General features: G+C 39.5%; 1 protein-coding gene across 3 annotated transcripts in view; it reads right to left on the bottom strand.

Moving 5' to 3' along the window:
- The window catches only part of lrfn1 (leucine rich repeat and fibronectin type III domain containing 1), a 633,909-nt gene that overhangs the window by 354,960 nt on the left and 259,379 nt on the right, over positions 1–19,570 (bottom strand). For all 3 annotated transcript variants that reach the window (XM_028795486.2, XM_051933993.1, XM_051934002.1), the window contains one exon: positions 10,028–10,087. The gene's annotated coding sequence lies outside the window, so the exon portion shown is untranslated. The remainder of the gene's footprint in view (positions 1–10,027; positions 10,088–19,570) is intronic.

Below are 19,570 nucleotides of genomic sequence, written 5' to 3'. Positions count from 1 at the left end.
GTGAATCTCCCTGTACCATCTTTTCATGAGCAGTGGGTGGCTGTAAAACTTACTTTACTTATGCATTTAAATCTCCATGGCTGTGTTTTATCAGATGACGACGATATCAGTGGGTATCACAACGAGCTGATGCTGGTCATGACAGATCAGAACCAGTGTTCAATTGTTTTTGTTTGTGAAATAAAAGGTACAGGAACTTGTATGTTTTGCTAGTCATTAGCAAAAGATGGACAGGTAGTATTAATAATGTTCGGGTTAGAGAAATCACATATAGAGGAAATTCTGCTAAGGCCCCTCTAGAATTTGCAGCCCAAAAAGGAAACTGTTCATTACATTTAAAATTAAATCTCACCTTCAAAAAGAATTCTCTGAAGATTAAATGTCATTAAGAAATTAAAAAAAAAAAGGCCTTTAGAATGGAATAGAAAGAAATGTGGAATTTGCTCTTTTCTTCCACTGTGTTTATATCTGTAAACATTCCCTTTTTGAAATATGAAAATTACAGTCATTAACACTTTTTTATATTGCTATCATTTCTTCCGTAATAAGTTCTGTTACAATGAACATTGATCTTGCTCCAAAGCAAAAGATTAATTGGATTTTAGACTTGGATGGACAGATTAACTGGAGATAATCGGTTTAAACACAAATTTTACAAATTAAGAGTAGTGAAGCCTCATTTTTATATACACTTCATTTTTTTTTATAATCCTTCATATTATCTTTTTAATAAATGTGCTAAAGACCTCTGTCTGTTAGTAAGAATGATATGGACACTGAACTCTTTTCATAGCACAAAATCCACCTGCACTTTAAATCCACTTAATCCAATTTAAGGATTGCGAGGTGCTGAAGCCAAACCCGTGCAATGGTTTTGTAAGATGATCTGCCCAGCAGGACAAAATAAAGAATGTGACCAGGAGGTGTCCGGTTCTGGGGCCAAAACAGAGAGTAGTCAGGAAACCAGCAGAAGGATGCCATGAATTGATTTGATTGAATTTTCTACAGTAAAAATATTTGAACCTTCTCTTTGGGGGTTTTGGAGTTCAATGATTCAGAAAGTATTCAGACCCCTTCAGTGTCTGCCCATTTACGATGTTGTGAATTTAATTTTAAATGGATGCAGTTTCCATTTTTGTCCGATCAATCTGCACTTGATAATCCACAATGAGAAAGTGAAAAGGTTTTCAAAATTTAAAAATACACAAGCCTGGTCTGCAATAGAAATACAATTTTGCTGTACTTCTTTAGATGCCCTGCTTTGTGCCCCAGTAAATACAATTTATCGTCAATATACCGATAATGCAATTGTTCATCACATGCAGAACCGATGCAGGAAGAACTTTAAGGCTGAGAAGTTGTTATGTGTTGTACCTTCACATGATAATCACCTTTTTCTACCCTCTCAAACATACAAAATATTTAATATTTGTAACACATCCGGCGTTAAAACACTTAGAGATTTGTATATAGATAATATTGTTACATCTTATGAACAAATACACTTCAAATTTAACTTCCCAACAACACAAATTTTCCACTACTTTCAAATCAGAAACTTCGCTAATGTTCCTCACCTCCCACCCATTCCTATTCAAGATCATTCTGATCATTCTTGAAGACTCAAACAGCATCTCAACTCTAAGCAAAAACATCTTAAAGTCTCTTTCTTTCAAAGATCCTACAGTACGTTAGGGAAAGGCTCTTTCACTTAACTTCACTGAAAAGGAATGGAAGGCAGTCATACATAGAACACACTCTAGATCCATATGTGCAAAGCATTCAATCACCCAACTTAAAATCTTTTATTGAACACATTTATCTTGTTTAAAATGTATCCAGGATAAGAATCTTTAGTAGTCAAGAGGTTAAATTGTGATTACAAATCCTGTCTTTTCCAATGGAGTGCCTCATTTGGAGACCTGGGGGGTATTTTCCATACATCGCTTAAATCATCCGAGGTCAGATGCCTCATCTTGGATGAGTTAATGCCGGTGAAACTCATCCGGGATAAGTCGGTTTTTCAAATGCAGCCGTGTAGTAGATTAGTTTAGCTGGATCTAATCATCCGAGATGAATGCGCGTGCCTGCGCTGATGGAAAAACCCATATATATTGAGTCTAGAAAACATGATTAGCGAGTCTCTGATAGGCCGTAACAAAATGACGAAAGAACGGGCGCATTTTTTTTTCACACAAGCGGAGCAAGACCTTTCATTCGAAGGACATGAAGAATTTCAAGATTTAATATGCACAAGGGGTAACTCTGCAAAAGCAGCCCAAACCAGAAAAGACGGCTGGCAAAAAGTGTCCCACAAATTAAATGCATGTGCATTGTACTTACTGAAAGCAACGTTTCATTTCTTATGTGTCAGATTATTTATTATTTAATATGTCATAATTCAAGTACAAGACTATACTTCAAACTGGTAAATATTGGTATATAACTATTTAAAGAATTGTTGACATAAAGAATCATATATAATGTAAAGAATATTAATTTTAAAGCTAATAAGAAGGCAGACAAGCAAAAAAACAGGTAGAGGTCCATGTGGTCCAGACCTAACCCCTGCAGAAGAGTTGGCTCTCCAGCAAAATGCCCATCGCCCTGTTTCTGAGGGTATTCCAGGGGGAAGCTCCTCCTCAGAACTAGTGGCAGGATGCAGTGGTCACTTCTTTTCAGGTAAAGGATGGTCATTGCATATATTTGTTCTCACTGTGTGCCATAGGTATGTTCCATATAGCCCTCTTTTTTGTTGGGTCAGTTGCAGGGAATGTCATATCCCTTGAACCTGTGTCTGAACAACAAGATATTGACAAAGGTGAAATATTTGATGAAGACACTGTGTCTGATTATTCATCAGGAGGAGAGGTACTTTTTCCAAATCAAACTCCACTCTGATCGGTCCCATGTGCCCCAATCACATTTGGAAACCCTGGGTAATGAGAATGTTAGGCTGATTGTGAGATTCTTTATGGAACTGTGGGTATTTTTACCTGTGTATTACCTACCTGCAATGGCATGAAACGCCTCTTTTGTCTGCACACACAGGTGTCCAGGAAACACAATGAAAACCCGAAGGAAATATTTCAGAGCCAAACAGACTTTATGAATTGCCTGGCAAACTGCACTTTTAGATAGATTTTCCGCATCGCCTACAGTATATAAAAAAAGTGCCGCTTGCAAAAAACCTCAAAGCAATGCATACTGTCTGTGTGGTTGTGAGAGCCCGACTTCGCCGAGTTTGACTTCGAATATAAGGTCCTAATAAATTTTTGAGGTACAATATTCCCCCTCGGCTAAAGCGGTATCTTTCGAAAAGAACTTCCTCCGGGAGTAATAAAGGATCTTGCCGATCGCGCAAACCCCTCTCTATATGAAATTCTCTTCGTATAATTTGCATACCGATATCAACTGGTCGCTCATTCATGTACGGCGAAGTCATGTCTGAATGAATTCCATGCACGGACACTGATTAAGTGTGTGAGCAAATCCTTGTTTACATCGAACAAACCTGCTCCGAGCAGGTTTGAGGATTAGGATGTGTTGCTATGACAACACTTCCAGCAAGAGTTTCGAAAAACCGACAGATCCAGGATCAGGCCAAATCATCAACAATTACATCCAGCTAAACGAGTAATCCACGTATGAAAAATACCCCCCTGGCGATTTCTAAATCAATTCTGGTAATTTGGCTGATTAACTCAAAAGCCTTCTTGGTTTCTAGTTTATTTTTGTGAGAAAGATATGAAATAATTTGTTCTCTTAAAAAATGCGTTCAGTTTCCCAGAGTATACCTGCTGAGACCTCTGAGGATGCATTTGTCTCAAGATAATAATCAGTTTGTTTGGATATGAATTCTGTATAGTTCTCATCAGCTAGTGACAGGGGCTTAAGACGAAAGCTACAAGATGAGTGTGTAGGATGCAGTAATTTAAGCTCCATGATCAGAGGGGCATGGTCAGAGATAATGATAGTGTCATACTTACAAGATTTGATAGTGGGTAAACAGTGAAGAAATAAACAATTTTTAAGTAACAATGAGGTACAGGTGAGAAGGAGTATGTTCTTAGGTTAGGATTTGAGAACCTCCAATGGTCAGATAAGTTATGATCCATTACAAACCTTTGCAGTATTAGATGTTATCGGCGTTGTATCTGAGGATCTATCCAGGTATGGATTTAAAACATAATTAAAGTGTCTGGCCATTATAATTTTGTGAGTGTTCACATTAGGGATAGATGCAATTACATTTTGGAAGAAAGCTCTATCATCTGCATTAGGTGCATAGATATTAATCAAAATCATTTTAGCATTAGATAAATTGCCAGTCACCATGATATATCGCCCTTCAGAATCAGATATTGTATCTGACACTACAAATGGGATAGTTTTGTGTATTAAGATTCCCACACCCCTGGTTTTCTTTGTATAGCTAGAATGAAAAATTTGTCCAGACCGCTCTCTTTGCAACCAAAACTGGGCAAGATTCAATCGGTGGACATTGCAATTTAGCCCCAGCCTCAATGGACCACATGTTGGGGAAAATGACATTCTCCTTTCTTTGCTTATTTTATAAATTTTCTCATGTTGTAGTCTCTCCTCTCTTTCTCTTCAGTAGGATTTGAATTCTGGTTTGTTAAGTATGACTTGATTATTTGGAATGTTATTTTCTTCAAATAATATCAATAAAATTAAATAAAAAAAAATCTTTTGCTCTGAAATTTCTTCTTGCTCTGAAGAATTTTTGATGTCTCAGTTTTAACGTTTTCCATAATGTCAAGCCTTGGGAAAAAAGGCAACAAGACTCAGAGTAAAATGTATTCTTAGCAGAGAAAATGGACAAATGTATACACAATTCTGGTGCTGGCAACTTTTAAGAAATTTACAGTACAAATTTATTACTCTCAGCTTTTGAAGGTAGTTTTGGGGGGTTTATTATTTCTCTATTTAGATTTGTATTTATCTGTCTGTTGAAGTAAAGGCGAGCAACAGCACCACCAAGCGTCCACTTCTGTCCTTCCACCATTTGATTCACCAGCACTTCCGGGTCAGATGGAGACTTGTATTTTCTTCAGCCCAGAAGTACTTCTGTCCTTCCGCCCCATGACTTGGAGTACTTCCGGGCTATATTGGAAACAGAAGTCCCCGTGTCTCCCTGCAGCGTCCCCTGGCGGCACCCACGGTACCCAGCAGGGCTGTGAAGCTGAACTCATCTCCTATAGTGCCCTGTGGGAATCTAGGGCACCACTAAGCTGCAGGAAAGTCACCATTTAGCATCCTGGGGGTTTCGGCTGTGTTGAACTGCTGGTCGTCCATCACAGTATTTATGTACATATTCGGGGCTGTGGGGGACTGTGCTTTCTCTGGTCCTGTTCAGCATATATACATCGGACATCCAATACAACTCAGAGTCCTGCCATGTGCAAAAGTTCACTGATGACACTGCTATCGTGGGCTGCATCAAGAGTGAGCAGGAGGAGGAGTATAGAAACCTAATCAAGGACTTAAATGGTGCGACTCAAACCACCTACACCTGAACAAGATGCTGCAGATGTTCTATCAGACAGTTGTGGTGAGCTTCCTCTTCTACGTGGTGGTGTGCTGGGGAGGCAGCATAAAGAAGAGGGACACCTCACGCCTGGACAAACTGGTGAGGAAGGCAGGCTCTATTGTAGGCACGGAGCTGGACAGTTTGACATCTGTGGCAGAGCAACAGGCACTGAGCAGACTCCTGTCAATCATGGAGAATCCACTGCATCAACTAAACAGGATCATCTCCAGACAGAGGAGCAGCTTCAGCGACAGACTGCTGTCACCGTCCTGCTTCACTGACAGACTGAGGAGATCGTTCCTCCGGCACACTATGCGACTCTTCAATTCCACGAGGGGGGGGGGGAATGGGGGGGTAAACATTAACACTTTACAAGGTTATTGACTATTATACCTGTCTTGCACTCCCCACCTTGCATTTTTTAACTTGCACTGCTTTTTTATCACTCTTTAATTAATATTGTTTATTTATCAGTATGCTGCTGCTGGAGTATGTGAATTTCCCCTTGGGGTTTTAATAAAGTATCTATCTATCTATCTATCTATCTATCTATCTATCTATCTATCTATCTATCTATCTATCTATCTATCTATCTATCTATCTATCTATCTATCTATCTATCTATCTATCTATCTATCTATCTATCTATCTATCTATCTATCTATCTATCTATCTATCTATCTAATAGGTATGTTAGATTGTTAGATAATAACACACTTTTAATAATAACCAATAACTACTAAACTAACAATTAACTTTTTTTGTGCCCTTCCAAACTTTTCTCTTCCAGTCCTCAAAGCTTTCATTCTTTTCAACAAACCAAATTCTGTTTTTCCGCTGACGATCTGGATTTTTTTTTTTTACGTGGAGTCTCTTCCCATTAGTCACCCAGGAAGTCAGCTATTATCGTGGTGGTGGTCCAGCGACTACCCTTAACCTGAATGAACTCAGAACCATTTCACATTTTAAAGAGGTGAACGTTTTGTTTCAGGCTGGAAATGTCAAGGAAAGGCCTGCTCAAGAAAATAGCACACATCTGTACAGGACTGATAAAATGTAAGTGACAGACTTATGCAACACTGAGAGGATAAAAGATGTCGATTTCTCTAAACCTTACAGAGAGATCGATCAGGTACTGAGGATTGTTTCTCCCTACTAGCGGTAATTACAGGCTGTCTTCCCTTGGTTTTCCAGGGTCATTTATGCACACCTCGTTGGTGGTTATCAGATGAGGTGTATCTGTGGGGACAACCAGTGTTCAAATACAGAAGATGATCGCCTACACTTCAGATTCCTGAGAACTGCATCCTGATATTGGACACATTTGTCTAGACCAGAGAAATCAGAGTAATCATTTGTTTCTTGAGATTTCTCACAGTTGCACCCCAACATGGATTTGTTCTCCTTGCACTGTGTAGTAGTAGTTTCAAATGAAAAAAGGAATCAGGAGAAATTGCTGTTGTGAACTTGAAAGTCCCAAAAAACTTCCAAAATGCCCACTAGAGGGAAAAACTGTCACACCTGTCTAGTGTCAAGGGCAAACACAGAATCTTAATAAATAAAAAGATTTATTCTTCACAAAAATTCTCTGTAACAACAAGAAGCTCTATGGAGCACAAAATGCAAAAAAAGGAATTGCCTGAAAAGGCAAAAGCAATCCACAGCGAACAAGTCCAAATCACAAATCCAATATAACAGTTGAAATACAGAGCAAAGGGGTCTAAAATCCAGAAATAATCCCAAATGCAACAACTCACCACTCCTAAACACATTTGAATGAACTGCAAAGGACTATGGGTTACAATCAACCACAAAATACAAACCACATAGCAAAGGCGTAAATGTGGACACATAAAAATCAAAGAATAATGCAAAATATAAACAAAAGAAATATTAACATACTCAAAGAAATCACATTTAAATAAGAAAGACATCAAAAATAGAATTTGAACCCCAACAGTTGCAATGTCAAAATAACAAACTAAAGTTTGAAACCAGTAAAAATGTAAAATGAATAAAGTTCAAGATGTGAATCAAAGATCAAAATCACGATGCAGTGCTCCATTTTTATAGCCAAAAGTAGACATGTAATCATAGCCAGATGTTAAAGAACAGAAGAAGAATCTTTAATCGAAATATATTAATAATAATCACTATTTTTTTTTTAAGTGGAATCTGTGACCGAGTGAGAAACAGCAGGGATAAGCATCAACACCTCCAAATCTGAGGCCATGGTCCTCAGTAGGAAAAAGGTGGAATGTCCTCTTCAAGATGGAAGTGAGTTACTGTCTCAAGTGGTGGAGTTTTAAGTACCTTGGGGTTTTGTTCACGAGTTGGGGAAAAAAGGAATGGTGAGACAGACAGGCACAGTGCAGTTATGCGGTCATTATACCAATCCATAGTGGTCCATAGTGGTCAAGAGGGAGCTGACTCAGAAGGCAAAGCTCTTGATTTACCAGCCGATCTCCATCCCTACCCTTACCCTCGGCCATGAGCTTTGGGTAATGACGGAAAGAACGAGATTTTGGGTAGCAGTACTCTCCATTGAGATTAGGTGAGAAATGCAGGTATCTGGGAGAGGCTCAGAGTAGAGCCGCTGAACCTCCGCATCTAGAGGAGCCAATTGAGGTGGTTCAGTGGTTCTGTGGTTTTACAGGCACGACCAGGTGGGGGTAGACACCAAGGAAGACCCGAGTCACACCAGGAGGATTAATATCTCAAGATGGCCTGGGAACATCTTGGGATGCCACAGTATGAGTTGGCAAATGTGGCTGGGGAAAAGGACGTATGGGCCTCACTGCAAAGACTTGCTGACACTACCTGGTTTTGGATCCCAAATATTTGGATAAGTGGTGGAATATAAATAAATGAATGAATCTGAAACAATTATGGGAAATGTACAGATGTCACGTTGATGACATCACATATTGCGGAATCATGATCGTCTTGCCGGGTAACTGAACAGAAACCATCAGGAAAAAGCAATACAATGCCGTGGGAGAGCATGATTAATTTCCAACAAAAAAGCACTTTGCAATTCAAAAAATAAACATAACCAATGGATTGTTGGTCTTCAAAACCTTGAAAAAGTTGTTTGAAAAATGTAAAACGGTTTTACACAAATTGATGTAAGGTTTAATTGATATTGTGGTTTTACATTACAAACAACTTATAATATTTTATTTAGGATTATTAAATAAATATGCAGCAGTATGGTTATGACTGTGACTTAAAAAAAATTTTTATGGGTCATTTGGCCCACCCCTAATTTAAATGTCAAACTCCGCCCATGCCCACCATTATTGTCAAGTGGACAGATGTCATTTAAAACAGACCTGATATTGTCACTCAACGTCAATGGAAGTGGAGAAACGCAATTTAGCTTGAATACTTCCACAAGCACTCTTGTCCTCTGCTCATTTATATTTACTTATTTGGCCGACGCCTTTATCTAAGGCGACTTACAGTATTTATGATACAGTTGAGTACTTTTCTGCAGGTCAAGTGACTTCCTCAGGGTCACAGAGTATTAGTAGCAGGATTTGAACCCACAACCTCAGGGTTTGAAGTTCAAAGCCTTAACCACTACGCCACACAGTGAAGGGCGCTATATAAGAATAAATTCAATGAATGGATGAATGGAGAAAAGCACACCTTCTTGTGGCCCCAGCTGTTATGCTACACATGGAGAGGATATCCTGTCCATGGTACTCATGACCTAAATTTTCATTCACGTCAAAGCTTTCCATGCCAATGAATGGGCTAAAAGAAGTTCTAACCCAAATCACATTTTTTATGTAACTTAAGGAGTTTTGAGCTGCATTGCTCCACAGCTTGCTTGCACATATTCTTAGACAACCCCATATTGATAATGAGCGAGCACATCTCTATCCATGGTCAGCAGTTGGTACCAAAGGTTTGTATTGATCGGAGATGGGAACAAAGGAAGCGTATTAAAATAAAGGCACCTCATCAGGATTCATGGCTAACAAGCTCCTTGTCAGCAGGAACAAAAGCTTAATCTCCCAGCAGTAATGCAACGTGAAACTCTGCAATTTCATTTCTCGGAGAACTTCAAAGCTGTCACTTTCACAGCTCCAAGTAGAATCATGCAGATGGCTGGCTGAAGTAGGATGAGTAGATCTGAAATGAATTTTAATGCGTCGTATGGTGAATTTTACCTATTTGTTTCCTAAAGAGCAATTTTTGCGGTATGGAGACACCACTGATGAAAAGCAGAGACCCCTCCAGTACACTGTCCCAGAACTGTGAGGTGGTACCGCTGCACCTTCAACACCATGCTGCTAATATGTTAAATTAAGATGCCAATAGCAGACACATGCCAGAAAAATTGTTGTTTCTTTAGGGTACTTCAGTTTTAGTAATGGAAATAGTAAAATGGTGCTGCCTGCAAAGTGGGTGGCAATTGTTTAATACAGAAAATAATTGGAAACATCTAGAAAATAAACAAACCTTTATTAGCAGGTCTCTGCTGTGTATTCCAGACTTGGCCAATGTCAACTCTCCTTCTGGCTGAAAGAAAAAAACAGAAAAAAAAAATGGCATTGAGTACCACCCAAGTAACACCTTTTAATCTGTCATTACATGCTTGGCGATATCGACTGTGTCACACACGAGCATAGGGGACAACTTAAGGGTTCTAGTGATGGTAATTCTCTGCCGCTCCAGGGGTTGGCACTGTGTGCTAATGCCTTTTCTCTTTCTCTCTCTAAAGACCGGAAGGTTGATGGCAATACCACCGCTGATGTCACTTACAATGTCCATCCAGCTGGAAGATCCACCATCTTGGACTTGTGTCTGAAAAGGCGTTCTCACGATTACTGTGAATTTGAGTTTGTTGTTTCTGTCCACAGTTATACAATGATCTCTTTGTCATTTGTTACAACTGTAACACAACATAATACAGCACTATTATACCCACTTACTCCAATTCAGGGTCAAGGGGAACCAGAACACAAAATGGAATCCACTGTGGATGAAGAACCAGGGCTGTCATATTTTTGTTTTCTTTTGTTTTGAATTTGGGGACTCATGTCAAAGATGTGAACCTGTCTTCTTAAATGATGATTGTGAACTGTTAAGGGGCATATGTGAGTTGGCCCTGTGATGGCATCTTCTCCATGGTGGGTTCCTGCCTTACACCTATCTATCTATCTATCTATCTATCTATCTATCTATCTATCTATCTATCTATCTATCTATCTATCTATCTATCTATCTATCTATCTATCTATCTATCTATCTATCTATCTATCTATCTATCTATCTATCTATCTATCTATCTATCTATCTATCTATCTATCTATCTATCATATAGTGCCTTTCATATCTATCTATCTATCTATCTATCTATCTATCTATCTATCTATCTATCTATCTATCTATCTATCTATCTATCTATCTATCTATCTATCTATCTATCTATCTATCTATCTATTTATTGTATAGTGCCTTTTATGTGTATCTGCTGTTCTTAGATATACAGACAGCCCAGCTCATCTAATCCACCTTAATAAAAGGACAAGTGTCTGTGTGTGTCTGTATATCTGTGTGTCCAGTCAGTTGCAATGTCTCTGTTATATGCCATTTTGCATCGGATTCATGAAAACAGTGCTAATGTTTGTGATGCACCATCTGTTGGAATAAAAAATGCAAAGCATTTTATTACTACATGTGATTCAACATACATTCCAATAGATCATGCACTGCCAGAAGGACAGAAATCAGCTTATCAACACTGATAAAAGAAGAAGTGTCTGTGTATTTGTGTTCTAGGGTTATGAAGAAAAAATTAAAAAATAGCAAAACATGTAGAAGAAGAGTAAAAAAATTATAATAAAATACCAAATAAGGAAACTAAAAACAAGAACATTGATCTTTTTAACTTATTCTGCTGTTTGACTTTATACACTGGCAACAACAGAGATTTAGCGACTTTCTTGCACCCGCGCTTAGGCCACATGATCAAAGTGCATAACTGTATTGCTAATGACTGATAACTTCATATGGCGGGCAACAGATGATTGAAAATAACAGTAAGTTGTCTTGCACATCGAGAAACCAAAGATCAAATATAGCTAGGCTAGACCAGGCCAATGCGGTAGCAACCACAACACTCTGAGTTGAATGAGTGACGCCCAGGGAAACACAGACAGCTTTAGACAAAGAGGAAAAGGCCATCATGAGGGAGAGGGATCGGGTACATACCAGACCAAATGGGCAACCCATGTATTAAATAAAAAACATGAGGTCTATGTTGATTACTAATCAACATTATTAATCTAACTATCTATCTAATCTATCTATCTATTTTTAACTTTTATTTAACTTAATACTTTTTTTATCTCGTATTTGAATTTTCGTTGGATTTCTGATTTAACTAAAATCTCCAGACCTGCTGCACTAACACCTGCTGTGGATTCTTTCGGTTATGTGACAGCCGTGCCGACTCTTCTGACTGCATTCTGTGCGTCTCATGCTATATTTCTGGACATTTGAGTGGATTGTTATCCCGCTGACATTCGCTTTCCCGTGGAGAGTTACAGCACTAAGACCATCACTTGTGTATTACACCCAGGTTCATAATGAAACCTGACGTTCTCTGAGAATTCATTTTCCATGCATCATACAGTCTATTACTTACCCACATACAGTATTTTCTCTGGAGACTCGCAGCACTACTGCCACCTCACCCCACATTACTTGCTACATACACACGCCTGCCATCCTTGTTTGAAGAACTGCTGTTCCTTACTGACCTCATGCTCTGTATTTTCTTCTGCCTTGCTGTTTCTCAGCTAAGGGTTGCATTTACACTATGGTGAGGTGCTCTGATGATGAACTCTTCTATGTTAAACACTCCAGTAAGAGCAAATGTCAGCCTGAAATACTCGTAAAAACTCCAGCGCAGGGTTCAGATCACAAATCATACAGATTTGTCCAGTGCACACTCTTTTGAAATAAGCTCTGGTTGGTTAATTGTGTGCAGCAAGCCTGGCCTTACTGAACACAAGGTCCATCAAGTAAAGCACTAGGACTGCCTGAATTTATTACACCCCACAATCTTTGGATATTTGGCTTATCTGAAATATTACAAAAACAGATGGGTTTGCATCTCTAAATGGGGAAACTCCATTTGGTCTGCTTGCATTTCAGTGACTCTGGCTGCATTTATTAGATTTGAACAGAACATCAAAATAATAGCCATTTAGTGGACGTTGCCCTTTTTAGGGTCTGGTCTTTTACTATTAATTCTTCTTTATTGCCCTCCAAAATACAAGGGGTCTTTTTAAAGTGATGTTACTTTATAATTGTGTCATGCATTGTAATGGCTCTGCTGAGGTAAGCAATACTACCCTACAACAAGAGGGGGCGCTGTCAGTAACACTGCCTTCTTTTTCTCTCGCAGTTCTGTCTAGCACTCACCTTCAGCTCTGAGATTTCCCCGTCCCTTCTGGTCTGGATACAATACAAACAGACCACCCCCAGAGGATGGGGGCTTATTCTGGAACCAAATGAACTAAAAGGAGATGGAGCTCTGTTTAACAAAGCATGTCATTTACTCTCTTTAATTGCCCAATTTGGTCATTATTTTGCTACCTCTTATGAGAGAAAAAGTGATAAAAGTAAACTTTGGCTCAAATGCCAACAAGTAATAATATAATAGTCTCACAGACTGTCCACCGCTGAGCCACAACTGACCTAATTAAGTTCTCTTTTGCAAACAGTCATTCTTACAGGTAGTTTAATATTATAGCAAGGCAAATGATGAGGGAAGACAAAAGGCAAAAGCTTTGGGTGCCGCCTGGGCAAAACTCTGTTTAATTCTAACAAACAAAGAAAAAAAAAAGAAAAATGTTAAACACGCACTCAATGGCGCATTCTGGCTGGGAGAATTCCCATGAAACAGTGCTCTTTTTAAAGGATGCACTCTTTCTCTCTCTCGTTCTGTATGACATTCAGGTCAGAAGTGAGATGCCAACTTCCACGAGCGTCTCCCTTTAATTCTGAGCAGAGTGGAAGGGGCGGGGCTTCCTTGACTCTCTTACCCTCAAGGGACTGTGAAGGAAAAAGCAGGCAGGGTGGTAACACATACCTTAGATGAGCCTGGAAGGCAACCGTTTGCCACACATGTGTGCCAACATCTACACTGATATAACCACACATTAGCTTACACAAATTAGACTTGTTGATGGTTTCAGTTTAGCAGTTTGTTTTTTTTGTATTCTTATCCCTGCTTGTTATTTCTAATTGTAGTTCAAAACTTGTTACTAGTTACTAATTCATAACTAGTCATTAATGTACTATACGATTTTTAATGTTTGATATTTGTTTGTATCACTTGTTGTTTATTGAATCTTTTTCTATGCTTTCGTTGCTCTCATACAATATAGAACATTTGTGAAAAGCTTTGGAAAAAGGTGTTATATAAATAAAACCTATCTATCTATAGATCTTACAATACAATACAATACAGTTTATTTTTGTATAGCCCAAAATCGCACAGGAAGTGCCGCAATGGGCTTTAACAGGCCCTACCTCTTGACAGCACCCCAGCCTTGACTCTCTAAGAAGACAAGGAAAAACTCCCAAAAAAAAAGGAAAAAAATGGAAGAAACCTTTGGAAAGGCAGTTCAAAGAGAGACCCCTTTCCAGGTAGGTTGGGCATGCAGTGGGTGTCAAAAGAAGGAGGTCAATACAATACAATGCAGTACACAGAACAGAACAAATCCTCAATATAGTAAGAAATAAAAAATATACATTTTAGAAGTGGGGCGGCACGGTGGCGCAGTGGGTAGCGCTGCTGCCTCACAGTTGGGAGACCTGGGGACCTGGGTTCGCTTCCCGGGTCCTCCCTGCGTGGAGTTTGCATGTTCTCCCCGTGTCTGCGTGGGTTTCCTCCGGGCGCTCCGGTTTCCTCCCACAGTCCAAAGACATGCAGGTTAGGTGGATTGGCGATTCTAAATTAGCCCTAGTATGTGCTTGGTGTGTGGGTGTGTTTGTGTGTGTCCTGCGGTGGGTTGGCACCCTGCCCGGGATTGGTTCCTGCCTTGTGCCCTGTGTTGGCTGGGATTGGCTCCAGCAGACCCCCGTGACCCTGTGTTCGGATTCAGCGGGTTGGAAAATGGATGGACATTTTAGAAGTACAGAGCAGAATTTAACAGTAGATGACATATCCCATAATAAGATTTGGATTTGTGTAGAGTCCTGGAGACGTCATCCTTCAAGCTGCCTCCCCCATTTGGCCATTCCACGGCTGAAACAGTGCTGGGCCAGCCAGTCCGATGAAAGGACCCCTCTTTCCCATGATTCCTGCGATCCTCCATCTGGGATGACTTGTCCTTAGTCAGGCAAAACATCTATCTATCTATCTATCTATCTATCTATCTATCTATCTATCTATCTATCTATCTATCTATCTATCTATCTATCTATCTATCTATCTATCTATCTATCTATCTATCTATCTATCTATCTATCTACTATACTATAATTAAATTCTATCTATCTATATAGTGCCTTTCAGATCTATATATGTATATATCTGTCTATCTGTGATATTGTGCCTATCTACATGTATTTTCACCTTTGCACAACTTATTGAAGATGTCACTCCTTCATTTCTGTCTGCATATATCAAGTGATTAAATACACTACAGGCCCAAGTACCACATTCTTTTTTACACACTTGATATCAAACACAGAAATAAACACAACAGAAATAGGAGAATTTTTTTATTTTGTCACTGAATGCTATGTGAGGCTTATGCTTATATCTTGCAAAGCAAAGCACAGACTGCTGGGTATTTTTTGACCGAAGAGACCGAGAGCCACAAGAGATGCAGAACTAGACCCCGGAATTGGAGGAAAGGCTACCACTGGCTTCTCCTTCAGAAATTGTTTAGAAACCAAAGCTTCTATTGTTGGATGGTTCTCAACACATTAGTTGTTCTGGTTTGCTGTGGCTACAGAGTCTTTAAGAAAAGCTGTTGAATGCAGAGAAAAGCAGTTAATGGTGCCCCCCATTAGCTTCCAGAGCTATTCTTTGCTTACTGATATTTAAATATGGCCTTTTGCTTATGAAAATGCCCAGTTTTCCATAACTTTTCATTAACGTGTGTTCTTATGCCATCAAAGAAAGGAGTTAAATGTGGCAGAAAGATAAACCAACTAGTTAAGGCTGAAAGTTTGCCACTGTGACCAAAGACACACCATGTTTCCACATGTGTGCAAGAAAAGCTATAAAGCCAGCCCAAACAAAATTATCACAAAAGTGCCCATGATTATTGGCCTTCCCTCATATTAATAATTATATCTGGTCAGGGTCTGCAATGAGTTTACTGGCAGTTAAAGATGGTTGATGGTACAGAGACATTATTATTACCACATCAGACACATTCAGGTCAGCTATAAAAGGACTCAGCCTCAAAATGGACATACGATGGCAGAGGCTTTGAACAAATCGAAGCCACAAAGGAGGATGGGAGTTTTATTTAAGAATAAGAAAGGGAAGGTGCCACCAGGATATGACAAATGGATTTCAGAGCACATTCTGAGTGGGCCATGTGCTCCTGAAGGTGACTCTGCAACAGACAGGAAGCCTACATAAATGGGCCACCTGAAAGTCAAGGTGATTACTATGGCTGGTTCAAAGTCTGAACCTGTCAACTCTTTGGGCCGATACACTACTGACAAGAGCTGAGATGCAAGGGGGGGAAAACTTCTGCATCTGAGATGGGTAGTTCGAGTTCATTTCACCACTTCTGGCTTTTTAAGATGCCAGTCAGAAAAAACAGAAATGACTTCACATTAGCCAAACTAATGGACAGAGATTGTGGGCTGCATTGCAGGAACCAAAGTAAAATTAACATTGTACATTGATCTGAGGGGATGAAACCAAATAAGTTTCACAAGTGACTCCTGGCAAGGACAAACGAAAAGGAGATGGGCTTCTGGAAGTCGCGGAGTACAACTTGGCGGGCTGCCCAAAGCATTAATATCAGATCTGCTGACGGTGTACTACAGCAAAAACTCTCATGTCCTGTTACTGCGGAGCATCCTCATTGTCTCAAACTCCATCAAGTAGGTCTGCTATTTATAAATGTTGCTAAGCTCAGCTGGTTTTGACTTCTAATAACATATTTGCTCTTAAGGATTAGTCCAAAGGTCTCACCCACCCATGGTATGAGGGCTTTTTGCTCACCTCGACCTTCTTTAGAGTCTCCTAACAGTTTGTTGGTGTAGCCATGTCCACTTGGATTGAGAGATGGAAAATGAATTGAGAGAAGCAGAAAAGCACACTGAAGAAAAAAAATCCATCACTGCTCATCTTCAGAGTGGCACGGTGGTTAATGCTACGGAGTTCAAATCTCAGTCTGGTCACAGAGTGGTCTTTGCTAGTTCTCCCTTTGTGTGGGCTTGTTTTCCTTACGTACGCCATTTTTTGTCGCAGTTAGTTACTTGATCCTGTCTTGTACCTGGAACTGCCAGGATATCTTAGGATGTTAACATTCTTGAACATCGCTTGATCCAATTCAGTGCCTAGGGTCCTATAACCAGCAGCAGAGGGTGCCAGTGCATTAATATACATTTTGATGTGATCTCTGACACTGTTAGCAAAAGTTTTACAGATTTGTTAAACTCAGTAGGGTTTTACCAGACTGTCAATGGCCTGAATCATAGATATAACCACACTTTAGATCCAATTATTACTTAGACTTACAGTACATATCACACCTTTAAATGAAGTTATTTCTGATCACAAATTAATTACGCTTGAATACACTCACAGATTAAAACTAGGACAGTGTGACATCAAGTTGGAACTCTGTTATCAAATTTTGTAGATATTTTGAGAAACTCAAGTATAATTGTAGAAAACCATTTGGATCTGCAAACATCAAATTAGAACGTGACTTTGAAAGATGCTTTGGATACAGTAGCTCCCCTTAAAACAAAGGTGATTAAAGCGCATAGAAACTCATCCTAGTTTAATAAGAATACTCGAGCTCTTAAATTAGAGTGTCGAAAAGTTCAGCGCAGATGGAAAGCAACAAAGCTGCAGGTCTTTCGAGTTGCATGGACAAACATTGTTAAAAAATATAAAAATGCTCTCTTTATAAAACTCTGACTGATATTGTAGGTTAATAGTGTGACAGACACCCAGGGATCGGGGAAGGGCCGGGAGAGGGACAATATCTTCCCTGGGCGCAAGAGGGCAGCGCCCCTGATTTCTATCAAGGACCTGTGGGGGTTCGTGGCCAACCCCAGGGGGCACCTGGCTGGTCCCCGAGCCCTGGAGGACAGCACTTCTGCCACACCAGGAGATGCTGCTGCTCCAGGAACTGTGTATACCCGGAGTGCTTCCGGGTGCAAGGGCAGCAATTCCGCCACACCAGGAAGTGCTGCCAGATGACCATCTCAGAGCACCTGGAGCACATCTGGGGCGCCTCACTCCATTCGGGGAGCCGGAGTCGGGAGGAGGAAGACAGAGCTTGAGAGAAAGGAGTGGAGGCGGCCGAAGAGAGGAAAAGGACTGAGTAGTCATGTGTGAGTTGGTGGAACCAGTTTGTACACTTTGTAAATAAACACGTGTATTGTGGACATTTGGTGTCGTGTCTGTCTGTGGCCGGGCTATCTGTTACAATAGATAACAGCAGTCATAATTCTGTTTAGAGCAGTGACTTATCTCGAAATAGGAATTATGAACTGAGATGCAAAATACTGACAGACATTAGCAGTGCAGACTTTATGAACTTCTTTAATGAGAAAATTGACAATATGAGATTCCAGATCTCCATGTCTCCATGCAAAGTTATTGGTAAACTGGCAAACCCTGTCTCCCCTTGCACGCACCACTTTAGTCATTTTAATGTGGTAACAGAACAGGAAGTTATAACATTCATTTCTAAAATGGATGTTTTGGCAGCACCTATTCTTACCATCATCAATAACACATTACTGAATGGTGCAGTTCCTGATACACTAAAGGTTTCAGCTATCAAACAACTTATAAAGCCAGTGCTAAACCCACATACGCTTAATAATTATACAGCAGACCAATTTCACATTTACCCTTTTTCTCCATATTACTTGAAAAAGTATTCACCAAACAGTCTCACTTTACACATCACAGTTTATTTGAGAAATTAAAGTATGGTTTCAGCATCAGTCACAGTACAAAATCTGCACTAACCCACGTTGTAATTGACAATCTAATAATTTCTTGATGAAGGAAATTCCACAGCAATTATGTTGTTAGATTTAAGTGCCGCGTTTGACACCATTGACCATTCTGTTGTTTTACACAGGAGGGAAAATGACATTGGGCTCTCAGGCACTGTGCTTGCCTGATGTAGTTCTTATTTATCAAATCGATTCCAGTAGGTACAGTAACGTGCCGATAGGACTCCATCATTATACTCAGAAGTTAAATATGATGTCCCGCAGGGCTCAGTACTGGGACCTTTACTTCTTTCACTTGACATGTTTTCATTGGGAATTATCATTAGAAAACACATTAAATTTCACTTGTTTGCAGGTGACACCCAATTATACATTTCTTTTAAGATCAAATTACATTTTTCTGATTCCATCCTTAATTAGATGTGTCAGTGAGTTAAAGGAGTGGATGGATGAGAATGACTTGTTTCTGAATACAGAAAAAATAGAAATGTTATTTATTGGGGGGAATGATGAGACTTCAACAACATTCTGTCTCTTTTTAACTCAGTTGGAATCACCATTAGTTTTACTGAATCAGCTCACAGCTAAAACAGGTTTCTTTATATATAAAATATGTTGGAAAATTAAGAGTTTTTCTAAATACGCAAGATAGTGAGAATAAATGTATGCATTTATTTCTAGTAGGATTAACAACTGCAATCTTTGGCTTTTAAAATAATTCTTTATGCAGCTTTCATTCAAAGTGCTACTGCAAGAAACCTTGCAAAAAGCAGAAAGTATAATCACTTAACTCCTGTCCTCAAGTCCTTA

The sequence above is a fragment of the Erpetoichthys calabaricus genome, chromosome 1, assembly GCF_900747795.2.
Source record: "Erpetoichthys calabaricus chromosome 1, fErpCal1.3, whole genome shotgun sequence".
Lineage (NCBI taxonomy): Eukaryota > Metazoa > Chordata > Cladistia > Polypteriformes > Polypteridae > Erpetoichthys > Erpetoichthys calabaricus.
Note: the sequence above shows the minus strand (reverse complement) of the source record. Positions and strands in the feature narration are given on the sequence as shown.